This window comes from Papio anubis, chromosome 7 (assembly GCF_008728515.1).
Source record: "Papio anubis isolate 15944 chromosome 7, Panubis1.0, whole genome shotgun sequence".
Classification (NCBI taxonomy): domain Eukaryota; kingdom Metazoa; phylum Chordata; class Mammalia; order Primates; family Cercopithecidae; genus Papio; species Papio anubis.
The window spans coordinates 151,786,835-151,812,526 of record NC_044982.1 but is presented as its reverse complement, the minus strand read 5'-3'; the positions used below and the strand labels follow the sequence as shown (position 1 = coordinate 151,812,526).

Here is a 25,692-nt window from a genome sequence, read left to right as displayed (position 1 = left end):
ACACTGCCTCATTAGGCCCCTGTGTCTATTCTTCCCCTCTTTGTGTTCATGTGTACTCAACGTTTAGCTTCCACTTAATAGTGAGTACCTATGGTATTTGGTTTTCTGTTCCTGTGTTATTTCACTTAGGATCAAAGGTCAGTTCTTAGTTCTTATCTTATTTGACCCATCAACGGCATTTGACGCAATTAAGCTCTGTCTCTCTCTCTTCTCTTAAAACACAGTATTCTTTCTTTGGTTTCTGAGACACAATACTCTGCTAGTATTCTTGTTGCCTCAGGAACTTCTTCTCAGTCTCCTTACTGAATCCGCCAACTCTTTCAGTCCTTGGCATTTTTCCTCCTCCTTCAACTTCCTAGGTGTTCACATCCCTTTTGTGGTTTTAAATCTTTATGAGAAGTCTTCCGGATTTATACCTCCTCTCTCAAACTCTCCCTGAGCTCCACACTCCTGTAGCTGACTATTCATCTTTACTTGAATGACTGATAAACAAGTCTGCACCTGTAGTTAAGAAAAGCAGAAAAATGACCAAAACCATATCTCCCTGGTATGGATGGAAAGTTTGTGTCTCCCCCAAGTTCATATGCTGAAACGCTAATCTCCAATGTGATGGTATTTGGAGATGGAGCTTTTGGGAGGTAATTGGGGTTGGACGAGGTCATGAGAGTGAGGTTCTGGTTTGATGGGATTAGTATCTTTTTAGAAGAGAAACCAAGAGCTAGCTTGCTACTGCTCTCTCTCTCTCTCTTTTTCTCTCTCATTCTCACTCTCTTTCTTTCTCTGCCATGTGAAAACACAGAAAGATGCCAGCAAGAGAGCCCTCAACAGGAAGCAAATCAACCAGCACCTTGATCTTGGACTTCTCAGCCTCTAGAACTGTGAGAAACAAATTTCTGTTGTTTAAGCACCCAGTTGTTGGTATTTTGTTATAGCAGCCCAAACTGACTAATACACTCCTCTTTGCCTTCCAAACTGCTCCCCCGCAGGTTACCCCATTTTGATAAGTGGCACCAGTATTTTTGCACTTGCTCAGGCTAAAGGGCCAGGGCCCATCCTTGACTTTCTTTCCCGCATTCCTCATTCAAATTCACCAACATCCTATCAAGTCTTCAATATATACCCTGCATCTTGATTATTTCTTGCCACCTCAACTGCTACTAATGTACCCCAAGAGATGTACAATGTTAGCATAAATTATAGTACAGTCTTCTAATGGATCCCCAGTCTTTCACATGCCCAACCCTAGGTCCTTCATAATATTCTCCACACAGCAGCCAAGATATATTTTAGAAAGATGAGTCAGAAAATGCTACTTTCCCTGCATGAAATCCTTCATGGCATCCCAGGACATTCAGAATAAAATTCAGCGCCTAAGTAGGATCTCAAATGTTCTCCATCATCCGGCCACTGTTTATATCTCCATCTTTCCAAAGTTTTGCTTATTTTCTCTGTTCTAGCTGCATTTGCTGCTTCTAAGCAAGTTAATTGTGTTCTTGCCTCAAAGCCTTTGCAGGAGCTAGTTAGTCCTTCTGAAATACTCTACTCACAGAGCGTGGCAGGACTCATTCCCCCACTTCATCTAGGTCTGTACACATGTCACTTCCTCACAAAGGCCTTTCTTGAACGTTTTATCTAAAATAGTGACTAACTTGTTTTTCTCTCTCCCTTACCCTGCTTTTTTCTCTTCACAGCACTTTAATAATTTTTTAATCAACTCTCTTCCATCAGAATGTAGACTCCATGAAGACAAGATGTTTGTCTTTACCACTGAACCCACACTGCTAAGAAGAGCCTCCACCCAAGAGCAGACCCTCTCTAGATATGTGTTGGATGAATAAGCAGTTTTCAAATGCTTTTCCAAAAATGTAGAAATTGCTATTAGTGAATTTTAAGGTCTAAAATCTGATTTCAAAAATGTGTTCTCCTTTGAATGAGGAGAAGTGAGGGAACCCCATAAGCAAGTGGTCACAACACACAGACCATGTAAATAGAAGATTTCAAGGTGGCAAAGGCAGAGGAATCAGCAAAGCTTACAAACATGCTTACTCCCATGGCGAAAGAGTGAGGAAAACGGAGAAAACACAACTGCATTTGCCTTTTGGATCCTTGGTGAGCAGAAAGGTGAAAAACATTGGTTCTACTATGCCAACCATCATCTTCTGACCCCCACATCTTTTTAGCTAGAGGTATCACATATTATCTGGGCTTTGCTGGAGATTGTGCTGAGGCTGCTACTGATCCCAGAAAACAAGAGTAGTTTGTTCTCTTCCCTTTTAGTTTTTAACCTTCCCTAGAGCCCAAGTTTTACTGCTATTTATCTTTCCCCCTCCTGAATTCCAATACTGATTCCCCAGTTCCAACACTGATATTGACTGAAGTGAAATCATGCAACATTCTCTAAAATGCAACTTGTTATTTTTCTTACCTGGCCTTTATAGCCTAAAATTAATATGATGCCATCCCTGAAACAAAACAGTAAGATGTGTTTAAAATATTAATCTGAAGAAACGACCAGGACTTTTCATTCAGCTGTGAAAATGTACTAATGCAAATAGAATAAGCTAATGCATATTTGATTTAATAAGCAGTGGATCTAAAAGTTATGCTAAGTATTTATCCAATCACAGCCTCAAATACATCTTTGGGCACTGACTGGATATAATTGGTAATAAGAATAAAAGGGCAAGCACAAAAATATTACATCTAAATTCGTCAGCACTTTAAATGAGCAACCCCTTTGTGGACTGCATTGGTCATGATATTGCACATCACTACCTTGTAATGACATGCTAGGACAAATGCTCAGAACAACAAATTCTTTCCATGGTTGTTTGGTTGGCCTTGAACAGCAAAAGGCAACTGGATTTATTTTGTTCCAGCAGTAGCTCAGTGGGAACATAAACTAGTAATGCTAGGGAACAGAGGGTCTACAAAGAAAAGGAAGTTCTACTCATATACTATACTAAACCCTCAAATACCAGCCACACCTAAACCAGAAGCAATGTGAGTGGTAAACACTAATATTTTCAAAGAATTGTCTAATATTCATGGTAGAATCTATAAAAGGTGACTTTGAATAATCACTTCCCAGCAAACCTGTAAAACTTTTATAAAATATGCTGCCAAAATGACGCACAGCAGATGTAATTACTGTGCAACCTTGGAAACTGACGTAAAAAATTCAGCTGCCAGCATGTTAACGGCCACCTAATATATGGGTTGTTTGATTGGACTCTTTGGGCAAAACTGCGAAATTCCTAACCCATTGCTGCTATATATTTTATCAGGGCCAAATTTAGCTACTTTCATTTTTTAAAATGCCATTTTAGACATCCCAGTGAATCAAGTCAGTGTTGCTTAATTGCTTGCATACATTACAATCTAATCCATTTCCCCAAGCACTAAATTAACTAGTTATTATTTATTTTTATTTTTTGGAGCAGTGGCAGAGTTCTAACGCCTGAACTATGAAACTTGGCAAAATCACTGCTTTCTTAAAAAAAACTGTAAGTATCAGCAGTGAAAATTTCTCCTTTATGCAGTCAGCAACTGTTTGTTTATTTTTTAACGTATTCATTCTAAATTAACAGTTTAGTATAAAACTATTTTATTGCCCATATTCTGTTTTGAATTATAATAATATAGCATTTCTGTGGGTGGAAAAAGAAGCCAAATTTTAGAAGAGTCCCTTGCCATATTTTTACCCTTTGCCTTTGGCTTGGCGGGAATGATCAGGTACTCTGTCAGTTTAACAGTGAATGCCAACCAAATATGTCAACTTTTGAAAGATGTCCTCATCTTATAAAATGTTCACTCTATAATCATCACCATTCTAGGCGTTGGCCTTATGGGCTGTCACTTTTGGAAAATTAAATGTAAATTGATTTTTTTGCAAAATTGATTCTATGTTAATGCCACTACAGGTGTTTGCTAGTTAAATGACCTTAACAATGAATCTTTTAGGAAAGAGAGCATCCCCCCTATTTTGTAATAGAATAATTAATTCACTTCTCCCCTTAAGCTTACCTGTTTGGTAAACTTACATGTATAACATTTTCTCCAAAGTGAGGCTTATCCCAAACATGGGTAAAAGATTGGATGATAAGAATTGCTCTACTGGCCTTCTTCTAGATCAATACTTAGGACTATTAGGATCACCCAAATACAGTTGCCACCACATGAACTGAGTTGAGCTCTCAGTCTGACAACTTTATTACACACTTAAATTGTATTTATTCTAAGACTTAAATTGTAAGTAGGCAGGGATTTTGTCTTATTAATCTATGTGCCCCAATAAATATTTGTCAGATTGAATTCTCAGTTTTGTACAGTTGAAACAATGCCTCATCTTATTATATAGTTCACTTTAGTGGAACACTCTTTGATTTACTTATAGAGAACTAAAATTCATTTTAAAGAAATTTTTTAAAAGCCATATAAAAATTTGCTGAAGAGGAGGGTTGGTGGTGAAGCTTTCAAATATATCAATAACAATAAAAGCTCTCCGTTTTTTACATTTCCAAATTCCATAACTATAGGTATTGAAACTCAAATTGTTCTACATAATTAATTTCAGTCCTATATAAATATACTTGTAGATACTGTGTGAAATTGAATTTTTCAGCACTCAATTTAATCTATTTGAAGGATTAGAATATTTTGTTCTTAGTGTGGTGAATTGGGCAAATGCTGAGCCCAAAAGTTATTTCCACTGCAAACATTGCTTAAACCTTTAATTAGTTTAAACATGTTTTCTTAAGTTATTGTGATGAGTAATTAGAAGACCCAAGTCTACTTCACCAGCTAATCTTAATATATAATTCTGAACAACTGAAATTTCAGGACGGCAATTTGACTTCAGAAGTCTGTAGAGTATACAAGATTTAGAAAGTTTTGAATTGTCCAGAAACTCCCAGCTATCAATACAATTCAAAATGTCTATGAAGTTTTAACTGTTATACCTCATTATCAGTAAATTTGGGGCCAGGTTTCTTAGAGTAACAAAAAAGATTAAATTACCTAACATACATGCTAAACCTGGTGACAGTGTAGAGCATTATTTAACTTCTGAAAATGATGGGGTTCAGAATATTTTATGCCAAAATATGGCACCTTGGCATATTGAATATTTTAAGCTGAAGGAATTTGATAAACGACAGGAAGTTCTCCCTGGCCTTTTCCCGTGAAGCAGGTTATAAGCCTCTCACATGGGAGGTGCCCTCCTTCTACCCTGAGGAAAGGAGCATTCTTACCTTTGAATATGGGACACTGAGGCGAATCAGAACTAACAGGCCTTCCTAGGCTTCCCCTTTATTTATTACACTTATTTTACACTCTTTGTCCTAACTGATTTTTCCATGACTTTCCACTTGTCATCAAACCTAGCATAAAAATGGTCAGATATAAACATTTCTTTGGGTCTTCACTTCTTATGAAGGCTCCTGTGTCACAAAAAAACTTACATTAAATAAATTTGTATGCCTTTTTCCTATTAATCTGTCTTTCGTTAAAGCAGCCCCAGTCAAGAACTTGGAAGAATAGAGGGAAAAAGATGTTTTTCCTCTCTTATAATACTGAGAGTTAAGAATGATTTTCCAGCTCAAAAACATGAACCATAGAAGTACAAGATCTTGTTTTCATCTCCATTAATGTTTTATAGGCAGTTAAAAGATAATAAAGATGCTATTAATGTAGTAAGAATGCAAAATAAACTACATACATTTCATTCAGAGTTCTTTTAAAAAGTGAGTAATTGTAATGTTAAGGATTAAAACAAAAAGGATGATGAAAAAAATGTGAAATTGCAGAATTCTTTCCAAAGGAGACCCCATCATCAGTCTGCTACTGAGATGAGGCATCAGCCAATTTGCTCTGGTAAGGGAGGTGGGGCAAGCTGGAGGGAGAAAATGCTATCATTCTCAAGCAGCAGGGAAGAGGAGCTTAAGAGAGGTAAGACATGACTTTGCAAGAGGCAACAGGAAGGCTCTGATTAAAGAAGTCATTTTCCACTTTGTAGAAGTACTGAAGAGCCGGAAGAATTTAGAGTGTCAATGGAAGCAAATTCTCTTCAACAACCTCTGCCTCACTATACACCCAGATTAGGGAAATCTATTTACAACAATCAACAATAAAACTAGACATAGCTTTAAATTATGCTTTAAAATCTGGGGGCAAACAAAAGCCTGTTTATTAAAGAATGTGATAAAGAGTGAAAACACAATTTTATCCTTTTTAAAACCACTGGAAGACTCAGAAGAATAACAAAAAGAGCAACAGCAACAACTTGCATTGGTACAATTCCTAACAACGAACAAAAACTATTTGACACAGATCATCTCAGTTGATTACTATAGCCACCCTAAATCTGAACAAGGCTAGCTAGCATTTCCATTTTATAGAACAGGACACTGAGGCTTTGAAGAGATTGTCAGTTGCTTTCAAAAAGATATGTTACACTTACTTTCAATTAAAAAAAATTTTTACCAAATTAAAAAAGAACCACATTCATAGAGCTAGAAAATTCATTGACCACAGCCTGTAACAGAAGCTACACTGCAAATTACATGGTATTCTCTTCCATACAGAGATTTTACGCCTTTTTAAAAAAAAAACAAAAAAAAACCACAAGGCAGAAAGTTGAAATACCAGACCACCTGCTTCAATATCAGACATCTGGCAACGCCTAAGGTTAGACAGATAGTTTAATAGAATGAACCATTTATATATAGCAGATAATGATCTGTAACTCAGCCTTGCTTCAAATTCAGTAGGTGACTTTGAAGTAACCTACAATGTTTCCACAAACCTAAGAAGTCAACTTCTCTAGTTCTTTCTCTTCCTGATATCTTTCTGAATGTTATCGACTACCCAAATTATGATGGGATTGTGGATAAAGGAAAGTTATGAAGACTGCCAAGTGTAATGATGCTCTTGATTTATCACAAGGTACTAATTTTCCCATACTTTCAGATGCCACGCTAAGTTCATCCCTGAATGAGTGGATTTTGGCCCTGTGGATCTAGTCTAATTCTGTTGCTGGAGATTACATGAGAAGTAAGACCTCTATTAGCTTATTGAATGACATTGGGATATTTAAAGTACGTCTGAGACAAAAAAGACTTGACAAAGTTTATTAAAACTCTTCTCACTGTTTTTTACTCACTAGGCAATGTTTATTACATTCAAGGAACTGAAGTAGGTAGGGGAAATGCTTGAAATAAAATTTTAATACTGATACTTTTTAGAAAGTTTTATTTATAACTAAGAGTTTTTTTTTTTTTCTTTTTTTTTAGACAGAGTCTCACTCTGTTGCCCAGGCTGGAGTGCAGTGGCACCATCTTGGCTTACTGCAAGCTCCGCCTCACGGGTTCACGCCATTCTCCTGCCTCAGCCTCCCGAGTAGCTGGGACTACAGGCACCCGCCACCACGCCCGGCTAATTTTTTGCATTTTCAGTACAGACGGGGTTTTACTGTGTTAGCCAGGATGGTCTTGATCTCCTGACCTCATGATCCGCCCGCCTCGGCCTCCCAAAGTGCTGGGAAATACAGGTGTGAGCCACCGTGCCTGGCCTAAGAACCTTCTTACGGCTGAAACCTTTGACTTCCAGTGTTTATACCTGGAGCATAGAAACTGGCCTATATTTTATTTTCTTCTGAGCTAAATGTATTGCCTTGAAAAGAGAAGAGAATATCTTAATGACAAACTTTATAAAAAAGATTGCTTGAGTGCTGCTATATGAACTTTCAGTATATTGTGTCCAGGAATATGCATGCAGTACTATTTCAAGTCCTCTTTACCGATAATTTAATGCTGCCTCTAAATTTAATGCCTATTGCCTTTTCACCAGAAAGCAGTTTTTACTGATGATAATGATGATGGTCATTAGGGCCTTGGAGACTTTTAAAAGGATCCAAGGATGAATGAATAAATAAAAACCATGATGACTCATTCTGCACCAAAAGCCATTAGTATAACGCACAGCTCAGCGCAGTTCCTCTTCCCCAGAAAACTGCACTATTTAAATGTATGTAAAAAATTTTTTAAACAAAATGAGTATAATTTATTCAGAGAATAATATGAGACTGTGGAATGTCAGCAGCTAAGTAGGCAAGATGCAAAAAGGAAATACATTTTACTAGGCTGATATTTTCTCTCAAACTACTCCTAGTAGAACAACAATCAGATTCCGTCTGGTCTGTTTCATTCCTTCCTTCCTGAATGAGAGGAGCTTGTTTCTGTCACATTTTCATTGCTTTCTTTATTTCATGTTTTAAATCTATTAGATAATGTCCAGTTGAATTTCCTTGTAGTATTGTTTCAGGCTAAGTGAAGGAAAAATAAATGCTGGGATCTTAGAGCACCATCTTTTATATTAGTTAAATTAATATGGATTAATCAATATTTCATATTCATATTCATGAAAATGTGAATGTGTAGACCCTGCCCTTAAAAACAAGCATATAGGTGTAAAGAGATGTGCTCTGAATCATTCGTTTTATGAAGACATATGTATCATTTCCCCAAAACAAAACCTGCCACAGGATGGTGTGTTATAAACCATTATGGCGCATTTTATTTCACAAAGGATTAAACCATGGAAAATCCCAAGGCTATAAAAAGATTTATGCTAATCAGGCACTGAATTTATTAGTAGAGTCTCTGTTTTTCCCTTTATGAGCTATTTCAAAGCCATTGATAGGCTTTCTCATGACTTACATGATTAGCAGCCATTTCTCTATTTTTCATACACGTACTTTCCCTTTCTTCTTGCAGTAGACAGTAGAGCAGTGAACAGGACACTGAACCAGAACTCAGATAACAACGATTCCCTACCTTACTATCCATGAAGGAGGCAGGTGACTGATCTTGGAATCATAACCAGAAGCATCTGTGCCTTGCTCTCTTCCCTGCAATGTAAAGATAATAATACCACAATGTTGGTGGGACATAACTGTTATTATGTTGTTTAGCCTGCAAAGAAACAATCAATCCCCAAAAGTCCTAAAGATAAAATGTTAGCTCTAGAAAGGTTTTTGCTTTAAACAAATTAAGTATATTAAAATCCGTATTCAAACAAAAAGATAAATGAGCAGGTAGTTACTCACTTTACTTTAGAAATGCCTGATGCAGGAAATGCATTTTAAAAGTGAACTTCCATAAAATGTTCAACGTACAATTTAATTTGCAAATATTAAATTCAAATGCACCTATAGCAAGGTCTGACATACAACTGCATTTTAAAACCCACTGAGGGGCTTTGCATGCAATTTAGGCTAATTTGATAAAGGAATAGTACATCAAATTGGGCTTGATTGTTCTGAATCAACTGTCAGTCAGTGTCATTTACATGAAGCTGGTCCAACAAAAACCAAAACTTTCATTGGCTTGGAAAGAGTGGGAACTTCCCATTGCTGCTTAAATTGGAAACTAACCAGTTGGTCAGCAAAATGTTCTGATTCTTGAGCTTGACTTCCATGATGAGAATGAAATGTGTCTCTTGGTGCAGAACCCTTGCTTTGGTAGCTAGCTATACAGTGAAATATGCCAAGTGCACACTGGGGTGTTTCTTTCTCTTAGCACTATGAATCAAAGCTCTTTCTGCAAAATGCTCTTGGAACATAAATGATGGAGCTTCCCTCTGAGTCAGAGCTGGTGTGGGGGATGACATTTTGGCTTTTACTTACGTGTGTGGAGCATGAAGTCAGATTTATATTGGGGTTGGTTTAAATTCTGTAAGTCATCTCTAAAGAATAGTATTCATGGTACTGTGTACACAAACCTATTCACTAATATGCATGTATGAATGTATAATGTGTGTATCATTATACATTAAACATGGTTTGGAATATAACAAAGAGGGCTATCGAGTAGGAAAAACGCATTGCTTTAAACTCTGCAATCACTCATAGAGTAGTAAGAGGTTCACAGAGAAGATATAAAAGAGCTGAGAACAACAGTGGAAACAGTGGATTCCTATCTCTCATCCTACACTCTGACTGGATAAGGGGCAAAAGTCTCCCATGCTGCTTATGTTATTCTGTCTGTCTGATGAGCATATATGATGTTGCTCCACAATCTGTACCTTCCTTTCGCCTTTCGAATGGTCTTCTTACCTGCTTGCAGAAGTTCAGCATTACAATGTTGTATCTTTAAATAGAATATTCTAAAACACAATGGTGGAGCTTGGTGAATTTTACGTTCTTCCCCTTTCTTGTACAAGTACAGTTATCAGGTCCTCTAGAATGCTATGTACATCAGGTAAGGAGGTAGAAGGTGACATTCATTGTAAAGAGATGAGAACTGATGCACTGGAAGCAGAACTGGATGCCACAGCTTCATATTCCATTTGAAAACCCTTAGCTTTCTTCTTCGAAGCAAAATGCTTCCTTTTAAATGGTTCATCTGCCGCTGCAGTGACATGCCACTTGGTTGCAGCCTCTCTGGGAAGACTAGGAATTACCACCACCGTCAGGATACGACCTGTGCCATTGCATCACACTTGTGGTTTTCCTAGCAATAAAAGGCAACAATCTGGATGTTGATGTCAGAATGGATCTGCTAGTATTCCAGAAACATTATTAGGTTTACATATACATGCTAAGTACATATTTAGTAAATTAAAAATTATGTAATAAATGAAAATAGGTTGAAACACATAAAAGTAGTTCAGTTAATTAGCTCTTAATTAATAATTGCTGTCCATAATTGCCAATATAAACTAGGGGTTATAGATGTTTGCATTTTGAATAGTTCTTGTATCTTTATTCTAATATCTTTTGTAGAGTCAAGCAAGATAAAATATAAGAAATTATATATGTTTAAAAATATATGTGGGTATATACAAGTTGAGTATTTCCTATCAATAATACCGGGGAACAGAAGTGCTTCAGATGTTGAATTTTTCTGGATTTTGGAATACTTGGGAATACTTAGCATACTCTGGAATACCTGGGATGGGACCTAAATATAAACACAAAATTCATTTATGCTTTGTATACACATTACACACATAGCCTGAAAATAATATTTTATTATATACATATATATATTTATTTTTATTTTTATTTTTTTTTTGAGAGGGAGTCTCACTATGTTGCTCAGGCTGGAGTGCAATGACGCAGTCTTGACTCACTGCAACCTCCGCCTCCCAGGTTCAAGCAATTCCCTTGCCTCAGCTTCCCGAGTAGCTGGGACTACAGGCGCCCGCCACCACACCCGGCTAATTTTTGTATTTTTAGTAGAGACAGGGTTTCACCATGTTGGCCAGGCTGGTCTTGAACTCCTGACCTCGTGATCCACCCACCTCGATCTTCCAAAGTGCTGAGATTACAGGTGTGATCCACAGCTCCCAGCCTAATATTTTATAATATTTTTAATAATTTTGTGCATGAAACAAAGTTTGTGTACATTGAACCACCAGAAAGCAAAACTGTCACTATCTCAGCCACCTACGTGGACAATCTGTGGTTGTTTGACACCACTATCATTTCCGACTCTGAATTTACATGCTACCAACAAGCAATCATTTTTTTTTTTCAAGCAATCATTTTCTTATATTTATTTACTGTTACAACAAGGTGTTTAGGGTAACCTGTACCATCATGTTGGTGCTGAAAAAGTTTTGAATTTTGGAGCATGTCGGATTTAAAATTAGGGATGCTCAATCTGTATGTTCAATTCAATATGTTATTTTAGTGCTTGCATGTCATGTAGCTGTAAGTGCAAAAATATGTGTCTCACCTGTACAGATATACTCATAATTAATTCCTAAAGCATACAGAGCATCATTTGTGGTAACTTAGTCTGTGGTGCCATTCAGGATAATAGATTTTCATAGATTAGTTGCAATTCAGGATAATTACAATAACTTGACTCTCAGAAACAGTTTGCTCTTTGTAAACCTTTGCATTTCTTTAAAAAATTTTGAGATGGGGTCTCACTATGTTGCCCAGGCTGGAGCACAGTGGCTATTCACAGGCACAATCATAGTGCACCGTAGTCTTGAACTCCTGGACTCAAGCAATCCTCCTGCTTCAGCTCCCAAGTAGCTGGGTCTACAAGCATGAACCACCATGCCCTTCTACCTTTGCATTTCATAAAGATTTTTATAAGAAAAGTGATCCTCCTGCCTCAGAATTCCGAACAGCTGGGACTACAGGTGTGAGCCGCCATGTCCCGCTACCTTTGCATTTCATAAAGACTTTTATAAGAAAAAAATAATACTTTTATATTATAAATGCAATTTGTTTTGAATGTATGAAAATTATTGCTTCTAACTGCTATGATAGGTACTTAGATTTGTTTCATCCATTAGTTGTAATGGACTTAGTCTGCGTCTAAATCTGCCTCAGATTTCTGGGATCAGTACAGAAACTAGGGCTATTTCAACAAGATACTTTAAACAAACTAGCATGTCCAAATGTGAATTTGTCACCTTCCTTACCAAACATATCTTTTTCACCTTGGGAAATGTCAACTATCAACTTAGTTGTCGAAAGCTGTAGAACTAGGTCTTACCTTTGTCTCTTTTGTCTTATTTAGCTCCTTCTTTTCACCTCATTCCAGGCAGCCAACAAATCTTACCAATTCTAACACCTTAGAACCATTTAAATATGCCTATTTCTCTCTGTTGCTTTACTTTTTCCTTAATATAGGCCACTGTCATTTGTATGCTGCTTTGATTTCTGCAAAGCCTCCTAACTGGTCTCCTCAACTCCAGCCTTCTTCTTCAATCCATCTGCCACACTTCAGCCAGAGTAATCTTTTCCTTAAATATATCTGCCTTTTTTTTTTTTTCAAGCTCTTGCATGCTTAAAATTATTCAATGGATTCTGGTCCAATGTCCAGACTTCTTAGCATGACTCATGAGGCCTTTCAGAATCTGTCCTGTATCTATTTCAACCAGTTCTGCATGCCCCACCCCTCACTCATTGCTGGAGCCACGTAGAATTAACAGCAATTCTTTCAGCTCTCTCTTCTCTCTAACCTCAATTTTGGAATTCTCTGTTCCGTTGATACAGAAGGTCCTGCTCCAACTCTACTTGGCTCAATCATGTCAATATTCCCAGAGGTTAGACTTATCTTTTACTGGGGAAGTCTTTCCTGACCATCCCTTGGTCTCCAAATTGCACTGTGTATGCCCCTTCACATCTAGTCAGCATTCAACAAATATCTCATGTGTCTTCCCTATGCCAGGTGCTGGTTTAGGTGTTTATAATATGTAACAGAACAGAACCGTGAAAATCCTCGCCTCCGGCCGGGCGCGGTGGCTCAAGCCTGTAATCCCAGCACTTTGGGAGGCCGAGACGGGCGGATCACGAGGTCAGGAGATCGAGACCATCCTGGCGAACACGGTGAAACCCCGTCTCTACTAAAAAATACAAAAAACTAGCCGGGCGAGGCGGCGGGCGCCTGTAGTCCCAGCTACTCGGGAGCCTGAGGCAGGAGAATGGCGTAAACCCGGGAGGCGGAGCTTGCAGTGAGCTGAGATCCGGCCACTGCACTCCAGCCCGGGCGACAGAGCCAGACTCCGTCTCAAAAAAAAAAAAAGAAAATCCTCGCCTCCATGGAGCTTGTATTCTTCCAGTGTTATCGTGACAATTTATCTCACTATTGTCCTTATTCTCTCTTCCTCCCTAGATAAAGGCAGTTACTCTCCTGAGATTATTGTATTATCATGATTAGTACAATGTCCAACCAGTAAATATTCACTTAGGGAATGAATTAACTGAGAAAATGGGAAGCAAAGAAATGCCAACACATTATATTTCTTTTATATTAGATCACTATAATTATTTCGAAGCCAGGGAAAACTTGCTTAGAAGTAAAAGAATTTAAGCCTTTTATTTTAGTTGGGAATTTGATGAGTAGACATATGAACATGTCTTCAAAATTATATGTAACCCTCTCTCCCTCTGAATTTGCTTTCAATCACTGAGTCCTTTTATAACCTCTTTTAATTTCTAGGCCAATCTGCCCATTTCTGACCACCTGAGTCTATAATAGAAAAATCAGTATCAGTGATGGAAAAATCAGTATCAGGAACAGAAAAACTAGATGGTCCTCTGAAACAAAAATAAATTGAACACTAGGATTGAATATACAGTTTCTATAGGCTTGAGTTTACTTTGAGAGAAATGTTTTTCTTGCAAACCTAACAGTCATACTAAATTCCTAAACTGTGTTTCAGAATTCAAAATAAAAATCTAGGGCCGGGCATGGTGGCTCATGCCTGTAATCCCAACACTCTGGGAGGCCGAGGCGGGCGGATCACAAGGTCAGGAGTTTGAGACCAGCCTGACCAAAATGGTGAAACCCTGTCTCTACTAAAAATACAAAAATTAGCCGGGCGGTGGCGGGTGCCTGTAATCCCAGCTATTCGGGAGGCTGAGGCAGAAGAGTCACTTGAACCCGGGAGGCAGAGGTGGCAGTGAGCCGAGATCACGCCCCTGCACTCCAGCCTGGGCGACAAAGACTCCATCTCAGAAAAAAAAAAAAAAAAAAGGAAAGGGTTTTTAATATTTTCAAAAGCTCCTTGATTTCCTTTTTCTCTAGGGAGAAGGGAGGCCACAGTAATATTCTGGTATTCAAAAGAATACATCAGATGGACTTGCAAATTCAGGAGCTAATTACTTTTAAGATGATCTCAGGAAAAATTAAGGTGACATATAGAAGTGGGGTATCTAATATCATTATGATTCCACAATTCCTTTGCAAAACAAGTATGGTTTATATGTAATTTAAAAAAATGTATGTTTCTTACCTGCCTTCTAAACATACACATATTTATTTAAACATCTTTATGTATGTTTTCACCCTCTTAGATACTTCATACTTACATATCTATGCTATTCTTTTTCAAAGCACTGTTGGTTGTTTCGTTTTTATAGAGATCACAAGTCCACTTGATATTAGTGACTTATACTTTCCTCTGCTTTGTGAGTGTAGGTAATAGCCTTTTTGTATACCAATTTGCTTACACTGCAGTTTATGCTGGTAGTACTGTACATTGCCTGACCTCTGAATGGAAAAATAATAACAAGTTAAAACAGTCATTTTACCTGAAGTCGATAAGGCCATAACACTCACCCTGTTTTCAATTCACATGCTCAATTTTCATCCACTCACTCTCGACTTTGAGAGGAAGGAATAATGACAGGTTACAGGCACTTTATTTCAAAATTCACTCACAAAGTTATTGACAAGCATTTTTCACAGAAACAGCTCTTCTCTCTGACCCTCGTGAGCTGTTTACATGAAAAATGCTCTTCCTTGTAGATTAATGAGAGTGGAACCTAATTCCATACCAAACATGTAGCAATTGCCTTAGCATCTCTGTTTTTGATATGGGAACAAAAGTAGGGATAATTTGCCTCAAATTGCAGTCGCTTCAGTCATAATAAAATCTCAGAGAGTACTGTTTGCTTTCAACTTTCATTAGGTAAGCTGGGGCTGTTATTAAGGTACCAACACATAAATGTTATATTAGCACTTAACAGAAGCATGGCATTCTCCTCTAGGAGATAAATTCTACCCTTGTCAATATAATTCCACACTGAATGCAGTAAAAGAGTTGGAAAAGATGAAATAGTGAAGCTTTGCACACAAAAAAGAAATTCCTTGTTCATTCAAGCTTAAAGGCCATTTTGTTGGCCCAAGGTACTAGGGTACTGTTTAGAAAATAAGTCTAAGAGAAACTCTCTCAGGTCAAGTCAAACATGGAGACAAACTTTCAGACATGTTCTCTTTGTCTGAGGTTGTTAAATCAGTTACTTTAAATTTCTGCATGCCTTCAACTGGCATTTCAACTGTGAAGAGATAATAACAATTTAGGGTTAAGATGGACTTTATTTCCAGACTTCAAATGATAAACTTTGTGTGTGAATCACTGTATATACAATACCCACACATTTTAATTTTTTCTTAGGATGCTAAGCCCTTTTAAAATGTAAGGTATTATGTATAGAGTTGTGACGGAGCTGCTGAAATTAAATCTTTGTTTATCCTTACTCTTATCACTACATTTTTTAGATACTCATAAAATAGCTATCTCCAATGTAAGGCTAAGAAAAGTGCTGCCCCACTTAACACTATGAGGGCTATTTAATCTAAAATGGAAGAAAAGGAAGGAAAGGGGCATCCAAGAGCTTGGCTATTGCTAGGCCTAACTTTTATCTTTATTCCTAGCTTGTCAGGGTTTTTATCTTGCCATCATTTGACAATTGTAAGGTCTTTTAGTGACTCTATTGTCAATTGGATTATTTAATAGTCTTAATTGCATGAAATTGTCTATTTTAATTACCATAATAATAGTCAGACTAAAATGTTTTTCAGGTGACATGTGAAATATCAAAAAGACTAATGTTTTTCTGCATTTCTAAGACATATAATCATATGAAATAGCAGCATACGGCATCTGATTCTATCTAATGATGCTGGTGAAGACTGTTTAGCTTAAAGTTATACTCATAGAGTTGATTGTATTCATATTTGCCAATGAATGCTACTATTCCACTAAACTAGGAAATAAATAACTGTCATTCAGCCTTTCCCACAAGGTTAATCCATTTCCACCAACCTCTCCTCATATCCCTTGCATTCTGGTAATCTGAAAATGGCCTGTAAATGCTTACTATGGCTAGACTTATGGAGAAAAGAGGTGTTAAGTACATTTTTACTGAGACTTCAAAGTCATGGATTTAGCAGATGTTGATTGTAACCAAGTTTTTAAAAAAAACTAATTTATTTGGGCCATGTGCAGTGGGTTCAGGTCTGTAATCTCAGCACTTTGGGAGGCCGAGGCAGGGGGATGACTTGAGGCCAGGAGCTCGAGATCAGCCTGGGCAACATAGTGAGACCCCCACCTCTCTACAAAAAAAAAATAATAAAAATTAGCTGAGCATGATGGTGTCCACTTGTAGTCCCAGCTACTCAGGAGGCTGAGGTAGGAGGATTGCTCAAGCCCAGGAGTTTGAGGCTACAGTGACCTATGATTGCACTACTGCACTCCAGCCTGGATGAGAAAGTAAGATCCCATCTCCAAAAAAAAAAAAAAAAATCATCATCGTCATCAATTTTTAAAAATTGATACTTTGTAATTATACCTATTTATGGGATATAATGTGATGTTTCAATACATATATACGTTGTATGAAGATCAGATCAGGGTATTTAGCAGGACCATCACATCATGCATTTATCATTTCTTTGTGGTATAAACAGGTTTTGAAACAATATTTTTGTTACATAACATCTATATGAACAAAACAGACATTTCCTTTTCAAGACTAAATTGAAACAACTTTTATTCCACAAATAAAATAATAATTCTTCAAAAAATAACTTTTTGGGTTTTATATACTGTATTAGTCTGTTCTCACACTGCTAACAAAGATATACCTGAGACTGGGTAATTTATAAAGGAAAGAGGTTTAATTGACTCACAGGTCCACATAGCTGGGAATCTATCACAATCCACCTCATAATCATGGCAGAAGGCGATGAGGAGCAAAGTCATGTCTTACATGGTGGCAGGCAAGAGAGGGCATGTTCAGAGGAACTCTCCTTTATAAAACCATCAGATCTTGTGAGACTTACTCACTATCACAAGAACAGCATGGGAAAGACCCGCCCCCATGATTCAATTACCAGGTCCCTCCCATGACACATGGGAATTATGGGAGCTTACAATTCAAGATGAGATTTGGGAGAGGACACAGCCAAACCATATCATATACTAACAGTTTAATATCCTGGCAAATACTGTATACAGAAGTTTTCTGTTGGCTTTAAGAATTAGAAAGCTTTTTGTGTGTGATATGTATAATTAAAAATTAAATACATGGTCAGAGCCAGAAGCTTCTCAATTGTCATTAAGTGCAAATTCAAATACACCTTTTAGAGGTATCAGGGGCCTACCATTTAATTAAATTACTCAACTGTAAGCTTTTGAATAACGGAGAATACATCGAACATATTTTTGCATCCCAAGCAGCTAGTACAGTACCTAGTACCCAATAAGTACTCAATAAATGTGTTTGCTGGCCGGGTGCGGTGGCTCACACTTATAATCCCAGCACTTTGGGAGGCCGAGGCAGGTGGATCACCTGAGGGTGGGAGTTCAAGACCAGCCTGACCAACATGGAGAAACCCCGTCTCTACTAAAAATACAGAATTAGTCGGGCATGGTGGTGCATGCCTGTAATCCCAGCTACTCAGGAGGCTGAGGCAGGAGAATCGCTTGAACCCAGGAGGCGGAGGTTGTGGTGAGCCAAGATTGAGCCATTGCACTCCAGCCTGGGCAAGAAGAGCAAAATTCTATCTCAAAAAAAAAAAAAAAAAAAAAAAATGCCATGCTAACATTTTTCTGGAGGGCAATTTATATCAATTTTTAAAATACTTATTCAATTCATCCCTCAAAATTCAAGTTTAGAAATTTATTACAAGAAAATAATTGGAAATGACCACAAAAAATATTGGAAATATATAGGATGTTTATGTAGATAATAGCAAAAATTGTTAATAACCAAAATATCCAAAAATAGAGCCAAATACTTTACAATATATTACCAAATAAAATACTGTTCAACTATAACAATACAGTTTTCATTTAAAGAACATTTAATTGTATGGAAAAATAAAACATTACGTGAGAGAAAAGGCTGTTCAAAGACTAGAAGCCTTTAAATACATATATAATACATGTGTGCATTTATATTCACATATATGTGCCTACAGATAGAAATGAGACAGGAAATATTACCTGTTATGAGGAAAATACATATGTTTCTTGCAAGCCCCTGCTGGCTTGTAAAGATAGGGGATGCTAGGATGGCCCTTTGTTTACTGAATGGGGAGATACTTGTGAGAATGAGATGAGAGGATGGGAGACAGGACCAGCTCTATGCTGCAAGACCAATGATAGGTAAGGAGTTGATGCAGTTGGTGTTTAACAGGAAGTAGGTGCATGGCAAAGAACAGAAGTCTAATAGAGATTTTCTACTGTTTTGCTGTGTAGTATGTATTGCATTTCTTCTCCTTTGCCTCCTTCTGGAAACATTAGCAAAATTTTCATTTTTCTCTTGTACTTGTAAAGATAGATTTGTTTTGAGGAGGGGTGAGACGACTTGCATTCAGGGGCAAAAAGCAAGGCTCTCTCTGGGACCCAATCCAATCTAACGATCTAATGAAAGAAAATGCACCACAATATTAAACATTCATTAGCTTAAATAGAGAGAGAAGAAGGTGACTGTCATTTCTCTGTTTGTACTATAATAGATTTTTCCAAATTTCTGCCATGAATATATACATTACTATACTCTGAAAAAAAGTGATTTAAAAAATAAATTGATGTCAAATGAATACGTGAATAAATCAACTTATTAATTAAAAATGGCATTGTAGAGAAAAACAAAGTCGATCCTCACATAGTAATTGCACTAATTTACACTAAATATAAGAAAAGTCAGAGTCTTCCTTCAGTTTTGGTTGCTCCTTGAAATAAGACACTTGGTTTTAAAACACACACACACATTTGCCCAGTGGGTTCCACAATGCCTAATTAATCAAAAAATGTATTTGCCTACTTTGCTTTTTTGCCCAGGCTGGCACACGATCATGGCTCACTGCAGCCTTGACCTCCTGGGCTCAAGCAATCCTCCCACGTCAGCTTCCCAAGTAGCTGGAACTACAGGTATGTGCCACCATGCCCAGCTAAGTTTTTAAACTTTCTTTTTTTTTCTTGTAGGGACAGGGATCTTACCATGTTGCCCAGGCTGTGGACTGATCTTGAACTCCTGAACTCAAGAGATCCTCCTATCTCAGCCTCCCAAAGTGTTGAGATTATAGGCCTAAGCCACCATGCCTGCCCTACTTTACTTTCTTTAAGAAAATGTAATATCTTGTCCTTTTAAATCAATATTTTAGTAAACAATTTTAATATATGTTTCTTATGGCCAAAGTGAAATAGGCATTGAAAGTCATTTAAAAAATTCTGTTATCTATTTTCCATTAAAAAAGGCAACATAAAAATATGCATTTAAGCAAATAATGAATGTAGTTGTGCTGACATTAGTGTTCTCTCAGTTACTACTCCCACTGATTAAGGGCACTGATACTAGCAGACCACTAAGGCTTAAAATATGGCTCCACTGCCGGGCGCGGTGGCTCACGCCTGTAATCCCAGCACTTTGGGAGGCTGAGGTGGGCGGATCACAAGGTCACGAGATCAAAACCATCCTGGCTAACAGGGTGAAACCCTGTCTCTACTAAAAATACAAAAAATTAGCCGGGCGCGGTGGTGGGCACCTGTAGTCCCAGCTACTCGGGAGGCTGAGGCAGGAGAATGGCGTAAACCCGGGAGGCTGAGCTTGCAGTGAGCCGAGATCGTACCACTGCATTCCAGCCTGGGCGACAGAGCGAGACTCCGTCTCAAAAAAAAAAAAAAAAAAAAGGCTCCACCACTAGTTGGCTTTGTGCTCTTAGGGCAGTCATTTAACTTTTCAGTTTTCTTATTTGTAAAGTGGGGATAGCACTATTTCCCATCTCAGGGTTGTTAAGATAATAATAACATTTTGTAGTATTTACAGATTTGTCTAGATGATCGCCTTATATTTGGGCACTGCCACATGATTTATGCCTGTGCTTACATTTGTGTTAGTGCCAGCAAGCACCTAAATATCCTTTCTCCTTTGCCTCCCCCTGGAAGCTTCAACAAACTTTTAATTTCGTTTTAGTTAAGGTATTCATTTGGTGCCAACATATGTAAACGCAGGCACTAAATATTGCAACCATCCTTCCTCTGTTCACTATTCTTGCCTTCAGATTCTCTTGTCAGTTATAAAAACAAAACTCTACTTTTTAGTAAAAAACATCATTATCTTTTAATAGTTTAATAGAATATGACTTTGGTTCCCTAACTTATTTAATAAATTGAGATTATGATTGACATCAGGAAATAATATTGCAGTGAATAATTTACTACTTTAACTGTCTTACATGATCAGAAATAGAGCTTAGGTGTACTTAATACATAAATGATGCCCTTGTCCCAAGTACAGGCCAAATGCTATGACGACATGCTTGAGCAAAAGGTTTTACAGTGGTTCACATAGAGAGAAACAGTGGAAAAAATGAGTCATTTCATGAGATACTGTAGTTTAGCTGTACCAACCAGTAAAGAAGTCACACTATAGGAGTCAGCACTTACTTGGTAAGAAGTATCATGAGACCCATTTCTGTAAGTATTAATTAGCAGTAGCTCATTAGCAGTGTGTAGAAGTAATATATAATATACCTTTGTTTAATGATATTTCTTTATTAATCAATGTTGTAAAGAAGATTAGTAAAATGATTGTCTTTCTAAATAAAGATGTATGTATCTGTGACTAAAAATAATTATAGCATGTGTCACAATAAAGTAATGCTTTTAATTACAGTTGCATTGGTTTTGTAGGTTTGTTTTTATTTAGTCTTTACATTTGTTTTGGTTGTATAGTTGTATAAAAGCTGTAGATAAAGGAATTCATAGCTAGTTTTATAGTTTTACATGTACAAGTATTAAAAGAAAATAATGCTGACCAAAACTGGACATCTCCAAGAATTTTTTTTTTTTTTTTTTTTTTTTTTTACTTTTAAGGCCAAAAAGCCTGAGAAATGCTATACTAGAGCAAACTGCTTTCTTTGCAGAGAGTTTCAGACTATATTATTACCAAAAGTAATGTTATTACCAAAAGCAATTCTGGCTGAAAATTTAGTATGTTTAGTTTCTATTAAAGAACTGGGATAGGTTTGTGAGCTTAATTATTATTGACAAGGGTGATGATAATGGTGAGGATTATACTGCAACTCTAAAGGCGATGTTCCTACTCCCCATCAATAGCATGTACACGATTCATACTTACTGACAATTTTCATCCAGTTATGATAAATAACATGCCTTTGCAAATTTTCATTATAAAATGAACAATACTTACCTGATTATTTTGGAAGTGAGGAATACAGGAATGTATGAAAATTGTTAAAGAGCAAAATACTATGGCTATACAAACGATATTATTTCATTGTGAATAATCTCACATACTAAATAATCTCATTTACTCTCTCACTTTTGTTTTTGTGTAGGTGATCAGGTATAGGTTACAAGAAATTGGCTATAAGAAGCTCATTATTTCTTGGCTATAATAATATAACTTTGCTGAAACATGATTGTTTTTAGAGGCTGCATATTGCTAAAACTTTGACACCGTTCAGAGGATCAATGAAGCCTTCAAAGCAAAAAATACTATTTCCTTTCTTTGATAAATATAAAGCATATTGGTATAGATGGCACAACGCAAAACAAAGACTACAGCTCCTGAAGCTGTAGCCCACATTACAGAAAGAACTGAAACTGAGAACTCTAGCTTCACCACCTGAGCTTCTGCCCTTGAATTGATATTAAGTAACCATATCACTCATTATAGCCTTTAATCTCCCTTGCTGATAACTTTTAATTTTTAAACAGCCCTACTTTACAAATCATATCCTCTTTCATGTGTTCTCCCAGCTAAAAAATTAATTTTGCAAGCGAAATATCTAAACAGTAAGCATAACAAGAATGAAACAGGTTAAAGCTCATTAGCAGCAGGGAGCAGATGTAGTAAAACTCTGCCAGTTCCCCTACATTTCCTTCTCAGCAGGGACTGGGCACCAAGCTGTGAGTTAGTTCTATAGCACAATGCTTGGCTGCTGCTTCAGCAATTGCGCCTCTATTGCTTCAAGTATACTACTAAGAATTCACTTTGATTTTTGATTTTTCTTTACAATAATAGTGTCTAAAAGGACCCTGCAGAGCTAAAAAGGTAACATTAAGCTCCAAGTGCCAGCTAATCAGGAGACTATAAAAATGTAATTGATAAGAAAACAATGATAGATTATAAAGTCAGTGTATCTTTAAAAATATTAACTTCTTGACAAACAGAGGCTTTAAGTCTGGATGAAATCAGACTTAAACTTCCTTGATATGTCATGCTTGTTAAACTTCCTTGATATGTCATGCTATATCTAACATTCAGTAGCATGATTGTTACACAACAGATAAAAGATACTGTGTGAGGATCAAAGTGATACACTTATTATGATGTTAAAATAAAAGCCAATGAATTGTGTTATAAAAAACATAATTTCAAATTATTAGGCTAGGATTTCTTCCTTCATGTACAATGTTAAAATAGAACCATCTTTGGGAAGACAACAATTTCAACCAAGTTAAGATGCCTATATATGTGAATATTAGCAAGGCTTTATTAAAATGTTCTTTCTAAACATTAAAATCCTTTTCTAGGGCTAAAAGTAGTACTTAGATGTTAGAAAACACTGTTAGAGAGATGATCATCAGTATGAATACACACACCTGTTAGACTGTATGTCCACAACAGATTTCTAGGACACAATTTATTCGGAAAAATGAACATGGACTATGAAATCCAATTCATGGAGTTTCCAACAAATCAGACTGCAGCAGATGTAAATGTAACAATCAATACATTTATCTGCTTATTCTTAAAACTCTGTAAATTACTCTCAAAGCTGATGCTATATATTTGTTTGCTGTGTTTCTATAGATTTAGTTTTGCAATGGTTTCATTCAGCCAAGTCTGATAGGATGCATTTAGAAGAATGACATTAACAGCGTTCCAAGAAAGCTACTCTAAATCCTTCAAAGAAAGAAAAAGAAACTCCTTAGAAGTGCAATTACTGGGAGAGTGGGAATGCATATTCTGAGCATTCTGAGCTTCTAAAATAAACTCATAATCCTCCCACTGAAAAGTAATAGGATTGGCCTCAAAGCCTGCAGCAGAGCTAAACCTCTAAGTAGGGGTTAACTCCCCCATTTCATGAAAATTCAAATGGCAAGGTCAAAAGGATCATTATAAAGAGAAGACGTTGACGTAAAAAAAAAAAAGTTCACCTATATACTAAGGTTGATTGATTGCTTTGAACTGCTTGATCCATTTTCCATTGTAAAAAGAGGAAAGCTGGGTTTCCTGACACGTCTCCTCTAAAGCAAACATTTTTGTTTATCTTCAGATGCAACTAGGTTCCAAGAGCTTATACCAATTAAAGCATGCCCTTAGAAGCCTGGGTTAATTTTTTCAAACTCAATAGGTTATAGGTAACATTGGAAGTCACGGTAATAATCACCTAGGACTTGTTTTGTGTCCTTGAAGTATACACAAGTCAGTGGGTCATTTTGCAGTGTTAGCATCTTACTATGCAATTTCAACGGCTCTAAAGACAACTGAACTTCCTTAGCAACCTCTAGCAGAGATTGTATGGTTTTAAATATTTTCCCAAAGTTTTCCATTGGAACTATGGCACTGAAAACTTCCTGTGAATTCTGCTTTTAGGTTTAATTAGAAATTGACTAGGAAGAATAGGCTTGAATTGCAAGTGACGATATATATGTAGAAAAATTGACAAAAATTACAGCTCCACTGTGGGAAAAAAACCTCAATCCACAACAGATGACTTAAAAAAATAGTGCTCTCTAGTATTTTATAGGTACATAAAACATGGACAACCACTGACATTATATCTACCTTTTGGAATAATTTCATCTGGGTTGCCTGCCATTCCAACTGCATATCAAGTGACAAGAAAAGAGTAATAACTACAAAGTCCTTGAAAACAGCCAGACCACCAGGATTGAAGGCGTAGTCATCAAAACACAATTCTGCTAACTGATCAGGTATGAGGAAGAGACAATAGCAGGATACTCAACAAGCTGGAGTATAGTGTTCTGAAATGTGACATTTCCAAATAGGGAGGACAGAGAAGTGCTTTAGATTACTATTGAAGCAGACCCTAGAGCAATATGGAATTAACTGTAGATGACTATGACATTAGGTGACAGAGCAGCCTGGTATGTAGCTACAAGGAACAGACTTGTTGTTTTTCAGTAAAAAATTTCGGGCTGATTACTGCCTGGAAGGTAGAGTTGCAAATAGCAACGGACCTTTCAGATAGTAGCTGCTACTAAATAAATGATAATTTTCGCATGAAAATTTTGGAGGGTAGAAGGTATTAGAAATCATAGAATTATAGACTGGATAAAGTCATACACATCATCTGTCCAATCCACTCATTTTATACAAAGGAAACAAAGTTTCAGAAATGTGTATCTTGCTCACCAGTCAGAAGCAGAGTTTGCATTTGAATCCCTGTCTTTGGATCTTTCTAGCCATATACCCTACTATAACATATTTTAGAAGCATCATCTTTAAAATATAGGTGCAACCTCTTAAATTGGAAGAAAGCCTGTAGCAACTCCTTTATATCTTCAAAGAAAATCTGGGGAGGGGGAAGTACATAAAGTGTGGAATCTATGAACTCAAAACCTTTAAGTGATTATTAAATATAGGACCCTGATGATATCTTTAAATTTCTAATCCAGTTCTACAGTTTTTAGTCCATGACAAAAACCTACTGTGAACTTGAAGAGAATTCAGAGGTCATCTCCTTTAACTCTTTTGTTTTAAGGTGTAGGAGGGCTCTTAACTCATTTCCACATAAGTACCCCTCAGCTCCCGCTCTCTTTGTAAACACTTTCACTGATACTCGCCGCAGGATGAATGATTTCGGCTGCTAGTTCTCGGGAATTTCCACTCTGCTTCTACCAGCTGAGTTATGAATTTACAAATCACCAGTTGTC

At 37.0% G+C, this 25,692-nt stretch overlaps 1 long non-coding RNA gene across 2 annotated transcripts in view; it reads right to left on the bottom strand.

Moving 5' to 3' along the window:
* The window catches only part of LOC110743669, a 118,123-nt gene that overhangs the window by 63,630 nt on the left and 28,801 nt on the right, over positions 1–25,692 (bottom strand). The window contains exons 2-3 of one of the 2 annotated variants that reach the window (XR_004185212.1): positions 10,115–10,511; positions 8,835–8,908 (exon numbers count right to left, since the gene is read on the bottom strand). This is a non-coding gene — a long non-coding RNA (uncharacterized LOC110743669). Of the gene's footprint in view, positions 1–8,834; positions 8,909–10,114; positions 11,094–25,692 lie in introns of those variants that run through there. The other variant, XR_004185211.1, reaches the window with a different exon arrangement.